The sequence below is a fragment of the Dromaius novaehollandiae genome, chromosome W, assembly GCF_036370855.1.
Source record: "Dromaius novaehollandiae isolate bDroNov1 chromosome W, bDroNov1.hap1, whole genome shotgun sequence".
Taxonomy (NCBI): Eukaryota; Metazoa; Chordata; class Aves; order Casuariiformes; family Dromaiidae; genus Dromaius; species Dromaius novaehollandiae.
The window spans coordinates 50,773,434-50,797,632 of NC_088130.1; the positions used below are offsets into that span (position 1 = coordinate 50,773,434).

General features: G+C 41.7%; 1 long non-coding RNA gene across 1 annotated transcript; it reads right to left on the reverse strand.

The window, feature by feature from the left end:
• Positions 1-1,173: 1,173 nt before the first annotated feature.
• LOC135324386 (uncharacterized) lies at positions 1,174-24,199 on the reverse strand. Its single transcript, XR_010385727.1, has 3 exons — positions 24,066-24,199; positions 22,612-22,734; positions 1,174-2,097 (listed from the first exon to the last, which is right to left on the reverse strand). It is a non-coding gene; the product is annotated as an uncharacterized LOC135324386 (long non-coding RNA).

The window sequence follows — 24,199 nt, forward strand, 5'->3', positions numbered from 1 at the left end:
TTCTTTAGTGGCATTCTCATATTTCTAGTTTAGGGTTTCCTCTCTGTTCCAGCTTCAGAGTGATTCTTTCCCTGAATATTAGATTTAGGTTAAATCAGGATGTATAATTTGTTCAGCTTCTAGGACACAGTTTTGGTGATCTAGAAGGCAGGTTCCATTCTCCCAGAAGTGAAAAGAATGAAAAAGAAGAAGAATATAAACAAAACACTTTTTGGCATTTTTCAGGCCCAAGGTCCTTCCATGTGAAAATGGCTAGATTATATTTTCTATGTGTGTCTGTTTGACATTTTATACTGCAATGTATGTACTTGAAAGACATGATCAGACATGACTAGAAGAGAAGCTGTTAAATCCAAAGCCCTTTTGTGTGGATCCTGCCTAAAACATCATAATCTGTTTGTTCATCTGATAATGGGAGAGGCTACACTGTTAAGAGAAAAGAGAGTTTTTGCATACAAGCCTTGACTTGAACCCCAACAGCTTTTGACAAACAGTGTAATATAAAACTTACTCCTGGCTTGCATAAGTGTGAGATGTTCTGGAGCTTGTAGGAAAAAAGATGCAGCATGTCAAGTGTGTCTTTCTTCTCTTCTTGTAAGCTCTTTACTCTGCAGTGAGGACAGGCTTTTGATTAATACTGTGAAAAGTTCCTTGGATGACCTTCAGCAAGTCACTTGGAAGGGTTGTCATTGAGTCAATGAGCTCTGGATTAGGAGCCAAATCTCCCAGTCCCCACTTGGAAAATGGAAGATAAAATACTCCTTTCTCATTACCACTTTGTATTCAATTGTTTCCAGAGCAGAGACCAATTCCAAAGCAGATATATCTACAGTGAAGTTAGGGTGTATTTTTATCCCTTTTTGGTAGGGCATAATAATCCAACTGAGTGCCATGATATTCCAGATGATTATGATACCCCAGTACCTAAACTACTGGGACCCTAAGCATGGTTGTGGCATTGCAGAAGTAACTATAACCTCTATTTTTGTACAGTGTCACACAGCTTGTTTTAAAGCAAACTGATCCTACTGTAATGTAAGTCATAGAAGTAATACACGCAAATGCTGTCTTGCTCTTCTTTCAACAGAAAGAGATGACAGTAGCAGAATACCAAGGCTGGAAATGTTTTGTTTTATACAAGCCTATGAGAAACAGGAGAACTGCTGCACAGGATAAATATATCTGACTTCTTTGTGTGTCTTGATTTCAGTGGCTCTTGTTGAAGAGCTATTTGGCAGTATGGAAGGTTTATTGTGACTGTTTTTGTGAAAGCAAACATAGCCAGGGTAAAAATACCCAAATGTGACTCACAGAAGGAGATATCTTTAAAATCCTATAGTGAAATTGCATATTAATTGGAGTTAGGCACAAAAATCTCTGCACTCACAGTCTTTCAACATGAAACAAAGGTCTAAGCCATGTAAATTCCTTTTGGTTTTGTCATTTGCTTGTGTATCCTGTCAGAGATTAGATGCGCAAAATATTATTTTATAGTACCTTTTTCCCCATCAATTCAATCATAAAATTAATTATAAAATCAATTTATAATGTAGAGAGAAATATTATCCCCATTTTACAGTTAAGGCAACAACATAAACAACAAGCATAGCAATACAGGATTTTTAAGCAACTGATAATCATGCTTTGGCTCCTCTTGCTGCTTTTCTCTACGTGCGGCTTTGAACTCTTCAGAGCAGGTATGTCATCTTCTGTGTATCTTCAAAGCGAAATGCCCCTTTCTGGGGTGTTTGATTAACCAGTGTAATCCAGGCTTCACACTTGCAGCATTCCTGTGAAATGTATTGCTAGGTAAGCAGTTTGAGGAAAGATTCCACATTTTTTGCTTTTTGGTTGAACATTGTCTACAGATGGTGTAAGGATCCCAAGTCTGACTCCAGACTCTGGATACAAAATCATTTCAAGGTTGAGATTCAGTTCTGGTGGTGTCAAAATCTCACAGAGACCCTTGCGAGGGTTTAGCTCCAAACAGTGAGAAGACGGTGGGTTCTTGGGCTCTCCTGAGACTGCTACTGTCTCGGGCCACACTGAAAGCCAGTCCAGGACAAAAAAGCCAGTCCACTTCGACCCAGCTCAGCACTAGGAAGAAAGAAAGGGGAACAGATGCTCTCAAGTGCAATAGCAAGAGTGGGGGATTCTGGTTTAGACCCATGTCAGATAAAAATGCACCAGGACTATGCTGGCCCAATAGCCATCATACAAATTTTGTTGCCTCCTGTTAGATGCCTGCAGTTGTATTTTGACACCTTTAGGTAGACCTTGAATTTCAGATGCACTGTAGACCCAGGGCTCTGGCTTTTCAGAGAGTTTAGGTGCACCTTTTCAATCCTTTGAGCAACCTGCAGCATTTTTATTCGCTCATTTTTTAAAAAAAGTGATTTTAACTGAATATCTGTTGTTCTTTGAGTACTGAAAAGCACAACAGTGTTTAGATAAATTGGCTACAGAATCTATTTCATCATAATGAAAGCATTCACATCTCTGCAGAGGATTATTTCCCTGCTTCTGCAGCGCTTTCCACGTGCATTGGCCTTCCTAGGTTATTTTAATTTATGATTCTTAGTGTAGCTACAGGCGCTCTGCTGCTGGAACAGAGGGTGGTTTTACAGAGCAAACATCTGTGGGGGTTTCCAGATGTAGGAAGAGTATGGAAGTGGGTGTTATCTCTCAATGGGAAGAGAGGAATGTGGCTAGCAGCAGCAAATATTTGGATATAACAAAGCATGCAATTAAAATGTATCTATACTGTGCCCTTTAGAACAAAATAAAAAGAGGAAGGCAAGGTAAAAATTACCAAACACTGAGGCTCTAATTCAGTAAAAGACTGTAGGATTTCACATAACTGATCATATCCACAATCCACCTATTTCTTTGTTCTACCCTTGGCATTTGTCTGCACCAGATGCTTTGCTGTGTGTACTTAGGTCCTACAGAAGTCAATAAAATTGAAGCGTGTGCCTGAAATTAAATGTTTGTTGAGAGTTTGTTTCTTCATTAAATCTCACATGAGGAATGATCCTAAGTGAGAGAGTATGAAAAATCTGCATGAAAGGGAAAATTGGCCATGTTTTTAGTTTCACATGAACATTGTCAACAAAAGCACAAAAAGGGACTTTTCCTTGGAACTTCCCATGTCGACACAGCTGGAATCGTCAGAGGTGGGCAAAGATCTATACATGGGATGGGGATATTGTAGGAACAAGTCCTGAAAGAAAAGAGAATTAAAAATTTGGCCATCTAGGATTAATCAAAAAAATCTGCCTCCCTTTTAATTTCCCTTGACTAACTCAGGTCACAGTTTTGCTGCTGCATCTTAGGCCACGTGGAACATCAGCTGCCAATATCAGCTAGGGACAAGGGAGCCTCCCTCCTGCTCAGCACACAGTGGGTGTCAAAAAGGAGTCTGGCTAAAAGCCTTATAACAAATAATTAAGTTTAATATCTATTTTCTCTCTGGTTTCACTTGATGTGAAACTGCCTGAGAGATGTGTTTATATATTCACAGCACACATGAAAAGAAAATCAAAGCATGGCAGAAATGGATACTTGGGATACAACATATGTGAGGAACTTCTTGAAGCTGGGCTGAGGATCAGACAAACTTATAAAAGTGCAGGGAATGGTCATTATGTAATGAGTCAGCTCAGCAGCTGCTAGGCTCCTCCCTCCCATCTTCAATTTTATTACTGTTGTTCTGAGCTGCGGGCAGGCACTTTGGAGAATTTCTGTCGGCCCTGGATCTCTCTCTCTGCTGGATGAAATCGCGCCTGGGCACTTGGTCCTTCTGTTGCCCTTGTGAAGTCTGACTTGATGTGACATCTTTTGACAGGATGCAGGTGGCAAAATCCAGAGCAAAGTTATGAGCTCTTTGGAGACTTGACCTGCTCACTATCCGATGAAGATATTGCTAAACTAAAACAAAAATGGAAACAGAGTACTAGGTCAACTCTGACTTGACCTGCAAGTTTTAGATTAGGTCCTTTCTTTTGTCTCAGGTGTAGAATTTCCCAGTCCAGCTAATATTAGTTTGGACTAGTGTGTTTTTCAAATGTTTCCTCTCAGGTCCACTTTGGATTGGACATTCATCATAATCCAGCTTCTAGCTGCATTCTCAAGTGCTGAACACATAAATGTACTTCAACCAAAATGAAATCTGCTCATTTTGGATTGCACTTTTCCTCTCCTTGTTATTTCTTTTAAAGGTCATTTTGATGAAACAAAGATCTGAAACGTCAGGCAATAGCTGCCTTTTCTTTTCCTTTTCTTTATTGCTATGGGGAGAAAACTGAGAAGGTATCTCCACTTGATTTTTTTCTGTCTTAACCTCCAAGGATAACCCTAGTCCTTTTTGAAGCAGATGTTCTTCCCTGTGTGTTCTGGTCTGAGCCATAACAGAACTGGTGGTTATGCTCCATGCTATAAAAAAAAGAATTCTATGTATCAGAAGTCTTAAAAAACAAAAGATGATCAGAGAGAGATCTGCTCTGATGTTCCCTCCTTCCTTTGAAAGAAAGTGAACTTTGGCAGGCAGGAATAGACAGGGTTAACCTACTCTACATCAGTAAACTCTTTCTTTCAGAGCCAACCAGAAGGATAAAGCCATGCGTAGGATACATGAAAATCCAGGCCTGGGGTGTATACACTCATTTTTCAATAGTCTGTTGAAGCACATATTCTGGTTAGTGGTGTTGTACCCAGGGGAAGGAATGCCCTTCCAGCGGTGCTGCTGTCTGTGCCCACACGTGCAGTGCCCTCTCCCATAGCCTCTGAGCGCCGTACCACCTTTAGCCTGTCACCTCTTGTAAAGTGCAGAGGTGCTGCTACATCATTTTACCACCTGCTTTGCCAATAACAGTGCTTTCGTTTTCAAACATTTTAGTAAAATTTTGAATGAACCCTCCCAAGGTGGTAGAAGCTGAAACCCCATGTTACAGAGAGAGAAACGACACCATTGAGTATTAAAAATCTTGCTCCAAGTGGCAGGAAAGGACCATCTGAGCCATGGTCACAACTTCAGAACTCCTAGCTCGTAGCTTTGATCTCAGAAAACATCAGTTCTGTCAGTGCAAAGAATCTTACTGTACCATCTTAGCTGTGGGAATACATATTCCCCCATCACATTTCACAGCGTAGATAGTTCATCAGAAACACGGATCTGCTATCCACCACATATATTTTAACTTGCTGCCTCACCCCCAAATATATGTTAGGCTTAGTGGGTTGCTAAATGAAACAGCTCTCTCCCTCTCATACTACAGTGTCTTGCCTCATGTCATGTATATATACAAAACGGTAACAGGAAAGCATTAACTGAGTATATTTGTGTTTTCTTATGAATCAAATCCTGAGTCCTTCTTTTTGAGTGGAAATCTACTGCACTAAGTCAGCATGTGTTTATGCTCGTCCTGAAGGATTACCGCCACCAATCTCATTATTAAGTCTGTTTCTGCTAATGGCTGCATGCGCTGCCTAAATACACAGATAAGAAGGGGCAAGTACGGTAGCAATGACTCCACTGCAGAGCCCCCCTCCCCCAAAAGAAAATACATCTGTGGGACAGTACAACTGACTTTTGCAGCCAGGCAGGAGAAACAGGAAACGTTAGGAAGTGGCTAGACAAACCCAGCAAATACAAGCATGTTCAGAGGTGATTTACAGCAGCAGGTAAAAATTCAAAACATTAAAGACAATGCTAGCATTGCTCACGCCAGAGAACCTTGACTATGCAAGTTTATATGACTGTTTGGTGTGACTGCATGTAAATCTCATCTAAATACTGCAGTGGCACAGTCCTAGGAAAGCCTCACTTCACCTTTCCAAACAGCCCAGCAGAACACAATAGCACCATTTTAATCTGCACCAAGATTAAATCTGAGCACTCCAGATCAGACTTTTCCTTTCATTGAATGTAAACAATCAAATCTCACTCTGAAGTCCTTTCCTGCTTTACTCAGTAACAGGCTCTTACATTTCGCCTTTTTCTTTTATTTAACGAACACTGTCTAATTTAAAAGATGCTTTAAATAAAAATGTACTTCTTATTCAACAGGATGTATCTGAAAATCCATTTTAAACTGGCAATATAGAGCTGGGGGAAATCTGACCCGAGCAAGTCTGAGAAAACGCTTTTTAAGCTTTGGGGTCAGATCATTATCTCCTTTACCCCTGCATAAATCCAGAATACCTCTACTGATTTCTGCAGAGCTGCTCCAGAGAGGCATAGCTGCAAATAAGATAAAAAAGAACATTCTGCTTTTGCAAGACTCTCATCACACATTTCACCCTTGCAGCGGTCAGCTCCAAGTGTCTTGCTCCTGCTCTACCTCCCACTACTTCCAAGTGCCCTTCCTCAAAGAGCTTTTTGCCCACTTGGAAGCTCAGCCGCTCTAAAGACTACCCAGAGCCTTCCCCGTGCCAGGCTCCCTGGCCGCTGCCTCCAGCAGGCACCGACCGGGAGAGCCTCCAGCCCCGCAGGAAGCCGCCGCGCGCAGGGTGGGTCCCCCCGCCTTTCCGACACACCCGGGGGACCACGCAGATACGCACAAACGCCAAAAGGCAGCTTTAACCCTCTGCGGCCAAAACTCGAGGTCAGCGAAAGGCCGCTTGTAATGTGACATCCCATGTGCACCGCTCAACTCTGTCCCTTGGCAAGCATCTTTCTTTGTGCAAAGAGTTTTAGATAGTGTCAGTCATCTAAGAAATGCAGTTCACTTTCTAATCATGTCACAGAGAGGGAGGGGACACAAAAAAAGGAGAAACTGGCAGGGAAGTCAGTCATTCTGGTCTGTAAATGATTAAATCCTGAGTGGTGCTCAAATGTATACATTGAAAAAGCTTCTTTTGCCCTCTCCCTCCTCAGGACTAATTTAGAACATATCAAAGTTTTTGCAAAGGCATTCCTAATACTATTGTGCTGCAAATCCTGTCTGATCCAACCTTCAAATATTTATGTAAACTGCAATATGTCTGGAAAGAAGTCAAAACAAAACAAATATGCTACACAACCTCATTCCCGTATATCCCTCCCTCCTCATTTACATTCATGCTAAACCCTCTCCAACTGGCTCCCAACTGTTAGGTGGTGGTTAATGAGTGATAATCGCAGAGTCTATTTCTTTGAGTGCACTGACGGCTTTAGGTCTTACCAAACAATTTAGTCTAGAGTTTTCAGTATTTGCAAAATGCTTTTGCAACATTTTTTTTTTATCTCTGCAAGTAAGAACAGTAGTTTGGGGGTTTCTTTTTGTTATTATTGAGAGTGTTTAGAAAAAAAATCAGAATTTTTTTAAAAATTCAAGTGTACTGTGGGGTCCAGGGTGCGCTTACATACCATATCCTTCTTAGCTCACAGATGCCAGTAAACTCAGGCTAAATATGTTTAAAATGCAGCTACTTGTAAAACACTTTTGTATCATTGCAAACTGCAGCTGTCTCTGTCTTTGCAAAGGTATGGTTGACATATGCTGCCACTGAGCTTCCCAGAGGAACTGGGACTCTGCGCAGCATGAAGGATGCATGTGAAATGTGCCCTGTTCCCATGTGACTCCTATATGTGACCGTCTGCCCCCGGAGGTGATGAAAGCCTGCAATTGCATTGACTTCAGTGGTTGAGAATGCTCCTGGGCAGGAGGGCTGGGGCCAGCAGGCAGCTCCCCGGCCAGGGGCCAGGCAGGACCGCAGCGCGCTTCTGCTGCATAATGACAAGGAAGCTGGAGAACTTCTCAAGAAGTACCTGAAATCTGAAAATAGATGAGCTTTGATGCTCTCCCTTCTTGTATTTCGTCCCTGGGCATTAAGTATATCATGGGACTAGTGCCTTGTTGCGGGGAGCAGTGTTATTCCTTTCACAAACTGAAACGTTCTGTCCAGCACTTCTGACTCATGCAGGGCATTTTAAAGGATGCTTTTGGCAGTATAGAGCTATTTCAAGCCCTCCAGTTGGAAGGGAGATTGCATCTGCCACTGCTTAGGAAGGTCTGGATGGCCCTGAAATGCAGAGCAGCCTGGGGGAAGCCATAAATTGAGAAAGCACAAAATCCCAAAGCCTCAGAGGCGGCTACATCCTGCTCTACAGCAGCAGGAGGAAAAAAACAGAGCAGAAACCAGAGCCACCTCTGTGACGCTGTAATTATGACAGAGTGCTAGTGGCGACCTTAGAAGTATGAGGGAAAAATGCCTTTCCAAGGGGTTTATTTGTAAGAGTCAGATATGCTCATCTGGTGTTACGGCCATATTTGCAAACAAGAATGAGGTATATTAAATCTGGCATCCATATAGCTTTGGGGCAAGTCTGGGAAATGGAAGCTAATGTCCTCCTGAAAGTGAAGCTGGTCATCAAGAGTAATAGGTAGGACAGGAGCAGCAAGAAAAAGGTGACTTACCCTCATTTTATGTTTTCATACTTGTAAGAGTTTGAATACATGGCATGTATCAGATCCTGGCAGGACTAAATGCAGTGGCACTTAATAGCCCAAGGCCTTTTTTTTTTCTTTCTTTCTCAAAAGCAAAACTCTGGCTATATCCAGTTTTTCCAAGTTCTTGCTCCTGGCACTTTTTATCATTTCCCCACCCTGCTGCCCGAGGGAAAGGAGACTCATGTAATCAGTATCCCTATTTTGGTTTCAAAGGGACTACCAACACAAGCTTCACACCAGTCCTTTCACCGCTGCCTTGTGGTCTTGTGAGTGGGAACCTAACCCAGCAGAGCATCCTGACCCTCAGAAAACATATGCTGGGAAAAGGTGCTGTACCCAAGCTGGTTACATAATGGTAAGTCAGTCGTGCCAAAATGGAGAACGTTTGGTTTCAGATCTAATTTTGTTCCTTCCTGCAACCATCTCCCAGTGAGTGTGGGAGATTTGCCATAGGCTGGAGATCATGTGCATGTTCCAGAAGAGGTTTTCAGAAGGCACAGGCCTTTCTTTTTCTGACTAAAAGAAGTAAGTTGTAGTGTTTGCACACATATGTACATATATGTTTACCATTAAAAGGCATTTACCTCCGTTATGGTTTAAGTGCTGATAGCTATAGAAATAATTCCTCTTAGACAGGGCTGAAACAGGAAGTCCAGGATTCACTTCACTCCTTGCTCTGCGAGGTGCGTGCAGCAGTTTAGGGTATATGGGCATAATTTTAAGCAGAATTTGGCTGCAGAGCTTATGACCATTTTGACCCTCGAGAACTTGACAGTAACCAAACACTTTTTCTGGGTTTTGTGTCAAGCTCTTCTTCCTGTTAAATCCATTTCATTTAAAGTCACTTTCAATTTAAAGACATCTCTGTGTCTGCTAGCTACTCTAAGTCATACTTAAGGTGTGCTTTTACTTCTGGAAGAGTCACACCCCTGGGGCAGGTCTGGCAGAGGGAGTGCAGCCAAAACTGTGGCTCTGTGGGATTCTGCTGTCCCAGGGCTTAATGCTGCTTTTATGCCCGTGGGCAGAAGCCAAAGGTTGGGAGGAGGGGAAAGATGCTGGTGTCCATCCCTCTCTGGTCATTTGCCTGTACTGCCTGCCTCTGTCTTAGGGAGACTCCCATGTTGTCCCCCGCTACAGATGCTTTTGCCAGGGATATCTCAGTGGCTGATGATTCCTGCTTGGAGAGGATGGTGTGGACAATCAGCTGCTTCAGAGTGAGTCCCACAGTGAGGACTGAGTTTTTGAGGAACTGAGATCCTTTCTCCCGTACCAGGCTCCTTGGCCAGGTAACACACCTTCCTCCTCCTCTTTCAAAAGTAGTTTCTGTCTGCTTGGAGTGCCCTTTCCAGACACTCACATTCCCAGTTCTTCCATGTGTTTTCCTCCACCCTAGTTGGTTCCAACAGTCTGACGTGGGAAGTCTTCCTGGGAAAAAGGATCTTGTGACTTTCAGAAGACCCATATTTGCTTGGCAGAGCTTCAGTAAAGTCTAAATTCCATTAGTCAGCAAAAATCTATTGTACCAGTATACAGAGGAAAAACTAGCTCTCCTTTCTAATGCCAAATGATTTGTGTTTTGTATCTATTTGTATTTGTTTGTTTAAGCCTTTCCACTGTGAAGAAGGCACACCATTGATTTTCCTTTCTGAATTTGAAACTCCACCTGCAGAAATGAACAAACCCAGCCTGTTTCCTACCGAGTTTTGAGGCCTACAGGGGAAACAGGTCAGAGCTGCTGACTTTTATGGTCATTGCTCAACACTGGAAGTATGAGTAGTGACAATAAATCCTACAAAAGCTAGACTTTTTTCAGTTTTGTAAAAGTTGTTGCACTTGTCCGTATTATAATCCAATGAAGAGCGTCAGACTGTCCCAGTGCAACCGGTTGCAGACAGCTCATTCCAGAGTGGGTATCAAACTAACCAACTTCTGCCCCAGCTACTGAAACTCTCAATAAGTACATGCTTTACTCTTCTCTCCCCTAGTGCTTCTGAGAAGATACAGAACACAGAGATTCTCCAGAGACTGCATTGTGAGGGAACACCTTTAATCTCGCACGCAAAACAAGGGTTTAAGTTAGGAGGTATTTTTGTTAACTACTAGATCCCCCCCTGAAAACTTTCTCTGCACAGACTGCTCACCTGTGAAACTTCACCACATGGAAGACGAACAGTATCAAGCTTTAAACTCCCGTCTTTAATGTCAATACTTTTCTTCAAATAGACTTATTCTGATATTTCTCTAAGATAATATAGTATAAAAAAACAGCAGATAGTCTCAGTGGAAGCTAGTCAGGTGTAATGGACTATGGTTGGACTATGGATTTGTCTAGAGAAAACTTCTGCACCCTGACTATGATTAGGCAGAATTAAGCAGGAAAACGAAGGAGAAGGAAATTGTTATATTAAATATGTGTCAGTTATTTGCCAAAATAGGACCCAGACTGGGAATCTGTATCTGGGTGAGGTAAAGAAATATGTCTCCATTATTTCTTCCACATATGATTATTAAATCATGTCTTTTTTAGACATCTAACTTTATAATCCCTCTCTTTTGGCACTAAAGCTGCATTACTGAAGTGGGAGCAGGCAAATTTTAAAATAACAGCTCATAACTTTAATTCTCTTATAAATTTAGAGAGTTTTGTTGCCAGGTGTGTCTTCTCAGTTTTTCAAAGCTCTGGAATTATTCTGATATTTATCAGCTGACTTAACAGGAATCCTTTAGTGGGAGACTAGGCAGCTGGGAAGCTAGTTAATGAAATGCAAAATCTAATTCTTTACTCTGTTGCATCTATATTGCCTTGATATAACTTAATCATCTGCAGCAAGGTCTCTTTTACCAAAAAGAGTATTTAGAAGCAACAGAGAGGTCATAGGTAATGTATCTAGTCAAATAATTGCATTCTATCTTTGAAATGGTAGAATTTAAAGCATCCATAAGATCTAATGGTTTGGGACTGATTCATGCCTGTAAAAAAGGGATCATAGTCAAAAGTCCAACCCATCTTCTTTGAAGAGTGATCCACTTTTGCAAAGCAAAAAGTGACACACTTTTTAAAATTAAAATAACATAACACTTAGCTGTCATGTGCAGCCCACTCTGTAATAACCTGAATAGAATCCAGTCACTTTTGTTAAGTAGGTCATTTGCAGGTCATAGGACCTGAAAAACTAAAAGCTATTCTATTCTAACCAAAGCAAAATCTTTTTTTCTTTGCAAAAGTCTAGCACACTTAATTCAAAGAAGTACAATAGACAGCAGAAAGATTAAAAGAACAAAACTTGCTCTCAGCTAGTGGTGTCAAATATTGATAACTCCCTTAATGTTCTTGATGGCACTCCCTGCACAGCTTCTGTGATTGACACAGTCTGCATCCTGTCCAAGAAAGATTATTTTCCTTCTCTAGTGGAAGATGCAAAGGTGCTAAGCCATTGTAATGGGAAGCAAAATCTATCAACAGCCAAGAGGTACTTATACTGCTTTCAGTTCATTTCATACAGTCAGAGCATGGTTGGGGTTGGAAGAATCCTCTGGAGACCATCTAGTCCAACCCTCCTGCTCAAAGCAGAGTCAACTCAGGATCTCGTCCAGTCAGGTTTTAAATATTTCCAAGAATGGAGACTCTACAACTGCTCTGGGCAATCTCTCCCAGGGTTTGATCACCCTTACAGCACGAAAGATTTATCTTCTGCTTAAATGGAATTTCCCGTATTTCAGTTTGTGCCCATTACCTCTTGTCCTTTCACTGGATACCACTAAGAAAAGTCTGGCTCCATTTTCTTTACTCCCCCTCCCTCAGAGGATTGATACACAGTGATAAGATCCCCCCCGAGCCATCTCTTCTCCATGCTAAATAATCCCAGCTCTTTCAGCATCTCCTCATGTGGAATATGTTCCTGTCCCTGAATCATCTTTGTGGCCTTTTGCTGGACTCATTCCAATAAATCCATGTTTATCTTGTACTGGGGAGCCCAGAACTGGATGCAGCACTGATGTGAGCTCACCAGTGCTGAATAGAGGGGAAAGATCACCTCCCTTGACCTGCTGGCAAGGTTGCTCCTAATGCAACCCAGGAGGCCATCGGCCTTTGCCTCAAGGGCACATCGCTGGCTCACAGTCAACTTGTTTTCCACCACAACCCCCAGGTCCTTCTCCGCAAAGCTACTTTCCAGGTGGTTGGCTCCCAGCCCATACTGGTGCATGGGGTTGTTCTCCCCCAGGTGCAGGACTTGGCACTTCCCACTCAGTCACATCATCCAGGTCATTAATGAAGATGTTAAACAGCATTGGCCCTTGTATCTACTGCTGGAGTAGTCCACTAGTGACTGGCCTCCAGCTGGACTTTGTGCTGACACACACAACCCTCTGAGTCCAGCAGTTCAGCCAGTTCTCAATCTACCTCACTATCCACTTATCTAGTCTGTACTTAATCACTTTGTCTATGAGAATGTTATGGGACACAATGATGAAAGCTTTACTGAAGTTGAGATATATAATACCCACTGCTCTCTCCTTGTTTACCAAGCCAGCCATCTCATCATAGAAGGCTATCAGATTGGTTAAGCATGATTTCCCCTTCATCAATCCATAGTGACTGCTTCCAGTCAGCCTCTTGTCCTAAACATGTATGGAAATGGTTTCCAGGATTATTTGCTCCATCATCTTCCCAGTGGTCTCAGGGGTCTTAGATTCCTGAATCCACTCTTGCCAGTAAAGACCAAGGCAAAGAACGCATTGAGTACCTCAGCCTTTTCGGTGCCCTTTGTCACCAGGGCCCCTGAACCATTCAGCAGATGGCCCTCGTTTTCCCTAGTCTTCTTTTTGCTGCTGATGTACCTGTAGAAGCCCTTCTTGTTGCCCTTCATATCCCTCACCAGAGTCACCGTGAGATGGGCTTTGGCTTTCCTAACCCTGTCCCTGCATGCTCAGATGGTGCCTCTACATTCCCGCAGGTCCATTTCCAAAGCTGCTCCTAATCCTTCATCACAAGCAATCCTCTGGGATGTGGTATAGTCCCAGAAGCACCAGAAGTGAAACTTGCTAACTGCTTTTGTTGCATTTTTTAGCATAGGAATTGGACAGCAGAAGCGGGGCCTGGATTCATTCTGCTGAAGCCTGTGAAAAAGAGCCTGTCTTGGCCTGCATTTCTAATAGGGCAACACATCATCCAAACATCAAAGGGAAGAGGAGAGGAGCACATGCAGGTGACTTTTCATTAAAACTCTCCCTTGTTTTTCACTTGGCTCAGGCAGGCTATTCATTAGGTGCTCCTGGCCCTCTGATCACTTGGATGCAATCCATTCTTGCATTCATAACATTTTGCCTACTTTGGCATAGGAGTTATAGGTAGCAAGACTGGCTAGAAAACAGGAATTCAATTTCATGGAAGATTTCAAGGTTTCTTCCGTTAGTTTTTCATTCTGTTTTGGGACAAAACTGAGACTTCATAGATTCAAGACTCAAACTGGCTTTAAAACAGTATTTTCCCTTCAAATACAATGCTTTGTGATTTTTCCTTCTCTCTGCTACTCTGTGAAAAGAAAACAGGAGAAACATAAGAGAGTTGAGTGAGGTGACCAGTTTGCTTCCTGTGTATTTCTGCACCCTCCTTACTTGGAAATCTGCTTTACTCCTTCACATATGTTCATATCTTATTCACAGGAAGGTAATTTTTTAAAAATTTTCCTGAACTCTTTCCTTTTCTGCACTTTTTTTGATGAAGTGCTCCAACGTTTAAAAGGTGAAGCCACCAATACACTTCAGACACCTGTAACATATATCTTATTTGTACTACCTTCTTAATATTGCCTTATTTCTTGGGCAGGTACTGCACACTGACCTTGTGGCTTCACTGATCTGACCATGATAAGAAGTAAAACTCTTTCATAGGAAAAGATGTAGGAAATAATGGTAGAGTTCCAAGCTTTATCTGCTGCATAAGCTCCCTCCACCTATTTGAAGTGTGGCAATAGTATACCATTTGGAGCAGACTATATAGCAGTTCAAATGTGATCATCATGCTGTTCTAAAATGGCCCTGGGCTACTTCCCTCTCAAAGTCTCATCTATCTCTCCAACTTGTACTTCTCCCTCCAGTTTATCGGTCAGATAAGATGAAAGAGATTACATTATCCAGACCTCTGCTCCTTCTAGATCCCCATGTGAGATGTCAACCACAGAAGAATATGAAGATATTCACAATGAGATCAATTCCTGTATATGTTTTAATCAAATTAGTAAATGGTGCTGACATTTAAATAATTGTTGTTAGGATCTTGCTTTAAACCTCTTCTGAGATGAACAAAGCAGTTCACTCCTTTCTGCGTTGCTACTTCTGGTTACGTGCAGGTTCAGAATGACAACCTCCTGTTGATTTAACCTTAGCATTTTGAACACTCTTTTTGGAACTGGATTTATTATGATTTAATGGTTGTTTCTCTGCTCACTGCTTCCTCTCACAGAGAATCTTAAGTTCCAGAGTACAAGACCCAAGCTTGCTTTAGCCACCATGGGCACCATAGTCAGTAGAAAGTAATGGACATTTCTTGTGTGTGATTCTTCAAGCATATTTCAGATGTCCACTTCAAGATGAGATGAATCACACCCTGGATGTGCTTTCTCCATTATTTACAATGGAAGCCTAGAGTAGATTAGCTCAAAGGCTGACCTCTGCACAGCTGCCCAATGTTTGATGAGATGAGTCCTCTTCCAAGGGACAGCCCAACTCAGTCTTTATACCCTGGAAGCTTTAACTATCAGTCATAAAAAAATGCCAAGGGACAAAATTTTGGGACAAAGGGACAAATTTTGCATATCTTGCAAAATTGATGAAAGAATTGGTTGAACAGTATCAATGTAACTGGTTTGATCCCTTTCAGACTCTTTTACTTGTCAAATACCCCTAGCAGAAACATGCGCTTAATGATCTCCAAGACACGTCTCATCTAGTTTTGAAATGTAATTCATCAGACAGCAAGCTTCAGCGGGAGATCTGTGGGTGTGGGAAGTCTGTGTGAAACTTAGATGACATTAAAACAATTGACTTTTGTCTTGTAGCAGCAAAATCATTATTTTCCACTAGTCATCAACTAATTAATCCCCGTATTTCTTGTTTCCACTTCTGATTTGGAGGAATGTACAACAGCGGATGAATCATTATGAACTTATGAACATTTGAAGCTCTGGTTTTGTATATATGAAACCTAATAATTTCTTAATGGATCTAAATTTAGTTACAGAAGCTAAATTGTACCACCCACATTAGAAAACTCTGTAAAGTAAAAACTGCACCTTAACAAGAGCAGTAGTGCATGGAGATTAAAGCAGGCAGAAAGGGCAGAGGAAAATTCAGAAGACTGCGAATGAATGCAACCACAAAGTCATCTTCTGGACTTCATAAGAAAATAATCTATTTTAACTTCTTGTTCTGTCCTCTGAACAGGTGGAATTTTGAGAGGTGAATGGATTCCTTGCCAGTACAGGACACAACTACATCAGCTTAGGGCATGTAATAACGCTTCCCACCAAATAAAGAGGGCAAAGGTGGCAGTCTTGGACACATCAAGTCCGAGCACACGTGTGCTTTCACAATGCCAGATAAAACAGCTGTATCCAACAGCTAATCTGCTCCAAGCAGCTACATCCTCTCTGTTTCCTAAGAACACTGTCTCTGGTTCTGGGATGTCTGTCTTCACCCAGAATATGCAAAGCAAGTAGGCCTGGTAGAGGACCTCAGGTCATCTGGTCCATGTGCCCGGCCCTATGTAGGGCACAGCAACACTTTATTCTTTCCCCTGAGAATTGTTCTTATCTGAGCTCAAACTGCTGGTTTGGAGTATCACACGCTACATTTGCATCAAAGCTCAGCCAGCATTGGCAGCTATACCCTTCATATCCATCTCTATTTCTCTGGGTTTAAGAACCCCCAGCAGGACTCAGGGCTGTAACTTACACAACCAAATGAGTAACATAAAACAGCCCCATATTCAAGGAGCTCACAGTCCAAGACCAAGAAAACATGTGCCAGGTGAGCCAACAATTTGATAAGTAAACATGGAAAAGTCGTATTTGCATGTTGCTTTCAGGTGGTACCTGCTTACCTCACATATTAATATCAGAATATAACAGAATACACAAGAGTTCTGTGTGCAGGCTCATTCAGAAAGAAATGGCAGTCCATCTCAAATATGTAGAAGGTTATTGACAGTGATATAACATTATGCATTTCTGAAATGTTTTATGGAGGAGGTGACCTTTCCTTTTCAAGAAAGGGGGAAGAAGAAGGTAGCTGAATTTTCTGGTAACTTTTTCACCAAGAAAAGGGACTATCCCATACTTGATAGTAATTCAGAGTCTCCAGAATTACAGCAAAATAAGGTCTTTAGTGTAATAGGGCTAAAGCCATCTGCCTGTACACTTAATTTTTATGTTAGTGCATGGTCTTTTTTCTTATTTAGTCAGAGTCTTCCTAGTGGAGGATCAAAGTGCTGTTTGCATCTTGTTTGTAATGAGGAAGGAAGCACTTTTCAGCAGAGAAGACAAGTAACCAGCATCCCAGTTCCCACACTGGCAGGGCCTCTGTTCACTGCCATAGTACAAATGTATAATCACTACAACTTTCTCTCTGGTCACAGTAGAAATTGCCACAGACATTGGTTCCTTCTGAAAAAATAGTATTTAATCTGGGTCAAAGTAGGCAACCTTTTCCCTTCCTGTCCCTTTGCTCTGTGCAGCACCATATATGTAGCATTGTAGTAAAAAATAGCTCACATATTGTGCCTTTTTCATATCAATAGGTTCATTCTTGGTATAATATGAAATGATAGGCAGTACTTTTCTGCCCTGTTTTGACATCCTTCAGACAGTATTGTAAAGCATGAGTCCAAAAGCTGACTGCAGACAATGACATGGTCTTGCTTGGAGAACAATAATCCCCTCCAAATATACTGTTTGGTGTATATCACTGCTCTTATAACAAGGAATTTATAAACAGAGCTTGGAAAATGGCTAGGCCAGTGCATTAGCTGGGATCCAACAAGAGAGCTTCAGTGAGGTCTGGGACTCTGCAATTCTTTCATAGCTGAGAGGGCAGCATTACTGGAAACATCTTCAGTTTATATCCCTGTAAACAACTTTCTGAGCTAAGGATAAACAAATCAGGAACCATGCTCTCCTCCACGTCTCTGTGGCCAATATGGGCCCATTTCAGCTTGTATAGAGCATTGATGAAATAGGGGCTGCAAAAGCATTTCCATGAAAGTCAGTGATTGCCTAATCCCTCACTAGTGTACTGTTCAGAAGTTACACTAATTTGGGGTTTTCTTTTATTTGCGAATGTTGCAGCAATTTTTTATTTTTTACATTTGGTCTCCAGTCCATTCTAATTCCAGTGACTTGTATTATGGGGAAAATAAATTATGTTACACTCAGAAATGTTGGTCTTCTTGATTCAAAGATACAAGGAGAAGTACAGCTTACGCCTGCTCAGTGTGATATGCGTTGGATGCAAACTAGCAAGTGCTGAGGTGTTTACTGGATCAGGACTGAATGACTACAGCCACAGTGGGAGCAGGCTGGTGCAGGAGCAGAGTGGGTATTGACTCACATGACCAGGTGGGAGCACAGAAGCAGGGGATGCTGGAAAAGGGAAGAAGGGAAGGGGGATGGGATCTCTTCAGGTTTCCCTCAGCTTCATGTTCTCATTAAATCTGCATTGGTGCTGGACCAAGACTGATGAGATGAGCATTTTATTGCATGAGAGGCTAAGGGTGCAGACATTAGCCATGCTGATGCTGCAAAGTTGGGATTTGGTTTGCACACTTTCCATAAGCAATGCTTGCTGAAATATACTGTGAAACCATCTAGAGACTTTGTGCATATCCTGCATGATATTCAGGGCACTGAGCATTTGTTTCTGGAAGTTTTAGTCAAAGCTCTGTAGAAGCGTGTCCTTACCTCACTTGTGGAGCTAGGAGCAGTGCTGCAGGGACTGTACAGGAGATGCTAACTACAGAATAAGGGGTCTCAAGAAATTTATAAAGCTACAAAAGTCAAGCCGTGAGGATGTGACATCAACCTCTCTCATTTTCCCCCCACATCTTTAATTATTTATAACAAAGAAGTGCCAAAGGGGAAAACAGATCTGTTCTGAAAAAGGAAGCAATGAAGTGAATCTGGCAAAATAATTAAAAAAAAAGTCTGGAAAACAAAAAAGGATTTGGAGATGGAAGCTAAGTAAACACAAAAATGATCTGAAATACTGAAAGGTTTCCATTTAAACTCTGTTCAATTAAAAATAAGTCATCTTTTTTCAACCTGTAAACGATTCTCTCCATGAAATGTCTAAAGAAGGTCCCACCCAATTATTAAGAGACTGCATATGAGCAAATAAAACGTTTGCACAGCTAACACAACATCCTGCTTGCCAAGATCATCTTGCTCTAATTCTCTTGTCAGCAAAGCCACTTTATAGAAGAACTATTAACTCACAATTTGTTTACTTGATTTTTTTTCCTTCCTAGCAATTTTATCACTTTGATATTCTTTGGGCTTTTTTCCAGTTCCAAAGCATTAAGAAATTCAGTTGAGAACATAATAAACTAAAACAAATCAATGCATGTGAATGGCCACAAATGTCACATTGCTTATCTTGCTCTGTGAAACACTAAGCAGCTGCTGGCTTTTAACGAGGAGGAAAAACAAAGCTCTGTTAGTATTCCTGTGCACACTTTGTTATTTCACTTAGCAGCTGATTTTGGAAGAAGAAAGAAACAGAACTGATCTGATGTCTTTCCTCTCAAGATCAACCCACATCCTTCCTAGGGCAGGAAGAGCAGGTGAATAGGACACGGGACATTTGCCACTTCTATGGCTTCAATTATCTAGTTTATTCCACGGCTTCCCTGAGAACACCAGTAACAGACTCTAACAACATAATTAGTTCAGCAGAGAAGTGAAGACGAGAGAATCTGCTGAGGCATTTTGGCATAATCACACTGAGCATTGAAAAATCCCTTCTGCAAAGGACTGTTTTCCCTGGTCTGCAAGTAAATCTGTAGGGAGCAGTTGTCTCCTCAGTTGTGTGGATTGTCCTTGCATGGAGAAGGGCAAGTTGCATCTGGCTTGGTAAAAGAAACGCAAGATAGGCGGAAAGGGGGGCAGACTGGGGGGACACGGAGAGCACTGGCAGAGCGGGGTTAGCACAGTCCGAAAAGGCAGGCAGCGCAGCGAGTGCTGGGACTGTGAGGGGTGCACACCGAAAGGGCACATCAGTGGAAAGGTCTTTATGTCTGCCTGACATTGGTGCCCTCCACCTGCCCCCCTGCTCTGGAACTCACTCAGAGGCTGTGTGATGGGGTTGGGGGTTCGGGGGGAAGTTACCTTTTCGACCTTGCAGTCCATTGCCAAATCACCTGAGGTGATCACCTTCCTACCTACCACGAGCGATCCTGGACCGAACGTCCTGTTTATCAGCAGAGGCAGGGTGAGGTCATGAGGACCTGGGAACCTGCCCCTGCCCCCCAAAATGAGAACTATGGTGCAAGCTGTTTTAGGCATTTTATAGCCTCACCCTCTAGATGCACCTAGTTATGAGTGGGAGGAAGTACCCAGGATTTCCATAAAAGGTTGCTGTAGGTATCCTTCCGCATGATAAGGTAAGGTAGGGATCTGTAAACCACAGATAAGGAGTTGTTAAGCCATAGACAAACACTTTAGAAGTGAAGCTCAGTCATCTGTTCATAGGCATATTTTGGAAGTTTCAATGAGAAAGGAAGGATGTAGGTGATAACTGTAAGTGCACACATGAACTCTGCAGCCTTCTGCCACCAATAGCTAAATCCCAGATAATGGAAGTAATGTGGTTAATCGTGTAGCACGAAAGCAAGGGGTACAGGAAACTTGGACTCTCTAGGCTCTATTCCTGCTTCTACCATTGATCTAGCCCACTCACTTTAGCTCTTTACACCTGGACAGACATGTGTTCTGCTGTGTTCTCTGAGATCAACTAATGAAAAGCTTTGTATGAGATCTAGATATGATTATTAAAAGGTACACTGATGCTTGCATATGGACATTAATATGCTGTCATTGGAGTGCTGTGGATATGGCATTTATGATCCTAATGAGCAACTGTATCCCCCTGCCAGGTGCATCTTTTTGAACTTGCACTTCAAGAGGGACATTCAACATGAGGTATTGCAGATCTTAACCACTGCTGCCCAGCTTTCACTTCACTGCCAATATTCAAATACCCGCTGTGGGCTGCCACCACCCTATCAGCCATGGTAATGATCTTCCTCCACTACCTTTGGAGTGGTTACAATTGTAAATGCCACTGAGTGTCGGAGGGAGTTTCCTCAGACGTTTCCAGCTGATGTCAGGAAGGTGCGTGCACAGTCACAGCACTGGCTTGAGCTCGTGGCAGATGCAGCTCACCAGCAGCGCCTACAACTCTGCGCCCACGACGGGGAGTGCACTGTGCTGCCTGCTCCACGAGAGCTGTGCATGTAGGACTAGCTCGTGAATTTGCCCCAGATAAGCACCTAAGTTCAGATGGTTCAGCATGACCTATATTAGCCAGAGAACATAGGTTTTTACCTCTGAACAGTTTTCAGTAGGTACCTGTTCCTCCAATCCCTTTTGTTCAGCAAGCAACAGCAGAGTTGTAATAGCGTGATATTAAAAGACTGACTATCCTTTGGGCTCAGCGCACTCAGCTTTCACAGAAACTACTTTCTGGAGGGTGTCCCAGAGTCAGGAAGCTCATGTTTACTTTCGTATCAAATAACAGTTATGAATATGGCACAGCGGATACATTTAAATTTATAGGAGATCAGAAGTTTCCATGGTGTGATCCTGTTAATTTGCCCCATAGGCAGAAGTTGGTAGCGTCAGCTTTTGCCACTTCAAAACCTTACCAGGACAAAGATGTAAGTGTTTATTTTGGGTATTTCCCAAAATACAAAAATAGTAGTAATAAAAACAGAGAAAGCATATGGTGGGCCTGTGTCTGGGGATGCAACTGAGGCTGAGCAGTATGTATATATTTCATTTTTCTTTCAGAGGGAAATATGTTTATTCTTTGACTTTGTAAGAAAAACAGTGGTTTCTTGTTTTGAGCCAGAGGTCAGATAATTGCTGTGTTGTAATAATATATGCATTGTCTTATATCTGATAAAAGCAAGATCCTAGGCAACATAAGGTTTCAAAGGCAGTTAACTATTAATTCTTTTGCTTTAAAGTGCTTGGGGTTTGCAAATAGCTAAGAAGTAACTACACTGCTGGCACTGAGAATCTTACCTGTCTTTGAAATTGTTTGTATTTGAATAAGTTAGAAATAAATTCTGATGTACTAAAGAGATTTTAATGGCGTGCATTTGAGATGGTCATGAAAGGAGAAAGGGGACACCAATTACACTACAGCACTGAAGTTTTAAAGGTTAATTACTTTCCCCATCCCCCATCAGATGGGTTTAGAACAAGATATTGTTCAGATATAATGAAAGAGGGAGGTAGTGGAATTTGAACAAAAGCAGGATGGCATTTGCTTGCAACTGGTCTCGGTTCATATGCTTCTGCAACAGCTACGTAAGATGAAGAAAGACATGCAGAGATGGTGTCAACTGAGAGTTTGTTTTGCCTGACACACACTGGAAAAATTGTTCAATACTGGTTCATCTCAGCAAAGCTATTACCCTTTGAATGCTGGAAAGGTCAGCTGGGGTTATCTGCTGCATAAGTACTGGCTGCGCAAATTCCTGGGAGTAAGCTTAGCTCTTGTATTATGCCTTCGGAAACTGATTTTTAGATCTTTGTTTATGAATCTGTATGCTATGATTCAGTCCTGGTCTCTGTCCCCCTTTCAGATGGACTGTAAACAACTTTACAGATGGGCATACATCCCACTGTTGATCAAGAGCTCTAGATGAATATCCTTTTGTGTTACTCCAATAGAAGAGGTATGTTGTGCAACTTCTCTTCATGTAGAGCAGGAGATAGGAAATTAAAGCTGTGTGTGGATCAAGCTCATAACAGTGACTGGAATCCAAAAGGAAATCAGCATATTCTGCTTATTCTCCTCTGTCTCTGGCTATTCTGGATATTTCTGGAGGGCTTTGGATGAGAAAGATATACAAAGAATATTAAATAGCTTCAGAGAGAAATCTAGGTCCACTTACCTGAGCACCAGGCTGAAACAAAGGGACATTTCCAGCCAGCATAGCCTACATCTGACGGGGTCTTCTCTCGTGGATTGGTCTAGTCATTTAAATCATGCTTGCGTTTCCTCATTAGAAAAATGACTGCAAAAATAATGATATATCCCTCTCATTATTTCATACTGTGTGGGACACTTCCTTAATACTAAAAGTACCCTGTTTATGGCATTGTTAGCCATAATAGTGCTTGTGCAAGGTACAGTGAGATAGTATGCCTGGCAGCTAGAGTCCAAGTAATGAGTTTTAATCATTTCTATCTGACAAAATGCTTCTGATCTAGATTTCACTGGTGGCCAAATTTTGCAAATAAATGATTGTTAAATTCATCCAGTTCACATAGGTAAAGTGCCCAAGATCTCCTTCTCATTGCATTTAACTGCAGACTACATTAGTGATTACTAATATGCATTGCTCCTTAATGTGCAGTAATTCGTTCAGTTTAATTGTTATAGGACTGGCTTTAGTACTTTGATAGTTTTCAGATGTGTAAGAAGCCAGAGAGAGAAAGTACAGACCATTAAGAATGGTGTATTATTGATTGCTCCAGATAAAACAAAAAAAGTTGTTTAATCACTGCATAACGAAGTCTTAGTTGGTTTATTCTGAGCCTTAAATGCTGTTAAATGGGTGTAGTTAATAACTCTTGAGCTTTTTTGAGAGCAAGGGGTTCCTTGACTAGCATATCTACCATGACACCCTGTCATTCTCCTTCTTGGGTGAGAACTGAGCAATATTGAGGAAGAAATTAGTTAGAATGCAAACATGAATGTTTCTTTTTAATTAGAATTTGGTCTTTCCAGCAGTATTAATTTTACTAGGCTTTAGCTTAATAATAGTTTCCAAGGACCTTAGATGATTATTGAAAGTCAGCTACTTTGAGAAAGTTTAGTCTTTCACTTTCAGGCCAAATATGAACTGCTGGCAAATCTTCATAACAGATTAGTAATTCTCTAAATCCTTTGTAAATGGGATTAATTATTTCATCTCATTTGCAAGTGTTGCAGATCTGGGCAGATATTACTCACTAGAGGTCTTTTATTATTTCGTATTCTTACTACCAAAGTGTTTCTGTGTTTCTAGTACTACTCTGACAACAGCAGGTCTCCATTTTCCTGTCATTACTCTAACAAATAAATCAAAGCCATGGGACTCCTGAGCAACCATTTTCATCTCCTGACTATGAAACTCTTCCAGACCTCTGCCTCCCTTTGGCTCATCTGTATGTGTCTTGTGATGCCTGTGTGAAGACTTTGGTCTGAGGTTTGCAAGGCCAGGGAAGTTGGCTGTCCCTAACAAGTTTCTGCACATTTTGTGGTAGACAAGCATCTATTTCCTGAAACTATGATCTTGGTTGAAATCACTGTTGTCAGATACAGGAGCCATATACAGGAGATAGATATAAATGGATACTCAACTGTAAGAATTTTAGTCTTTTAGAGTCAGTTTGAGACATGTGAAAGGGCAGCGTGATGACGATTTTGCTTTATTGTCCCTTGTTTTTCTGCATGAGGCCTTTCAGTGTCCAGTTCTGATATTGCAGTCTTCCACC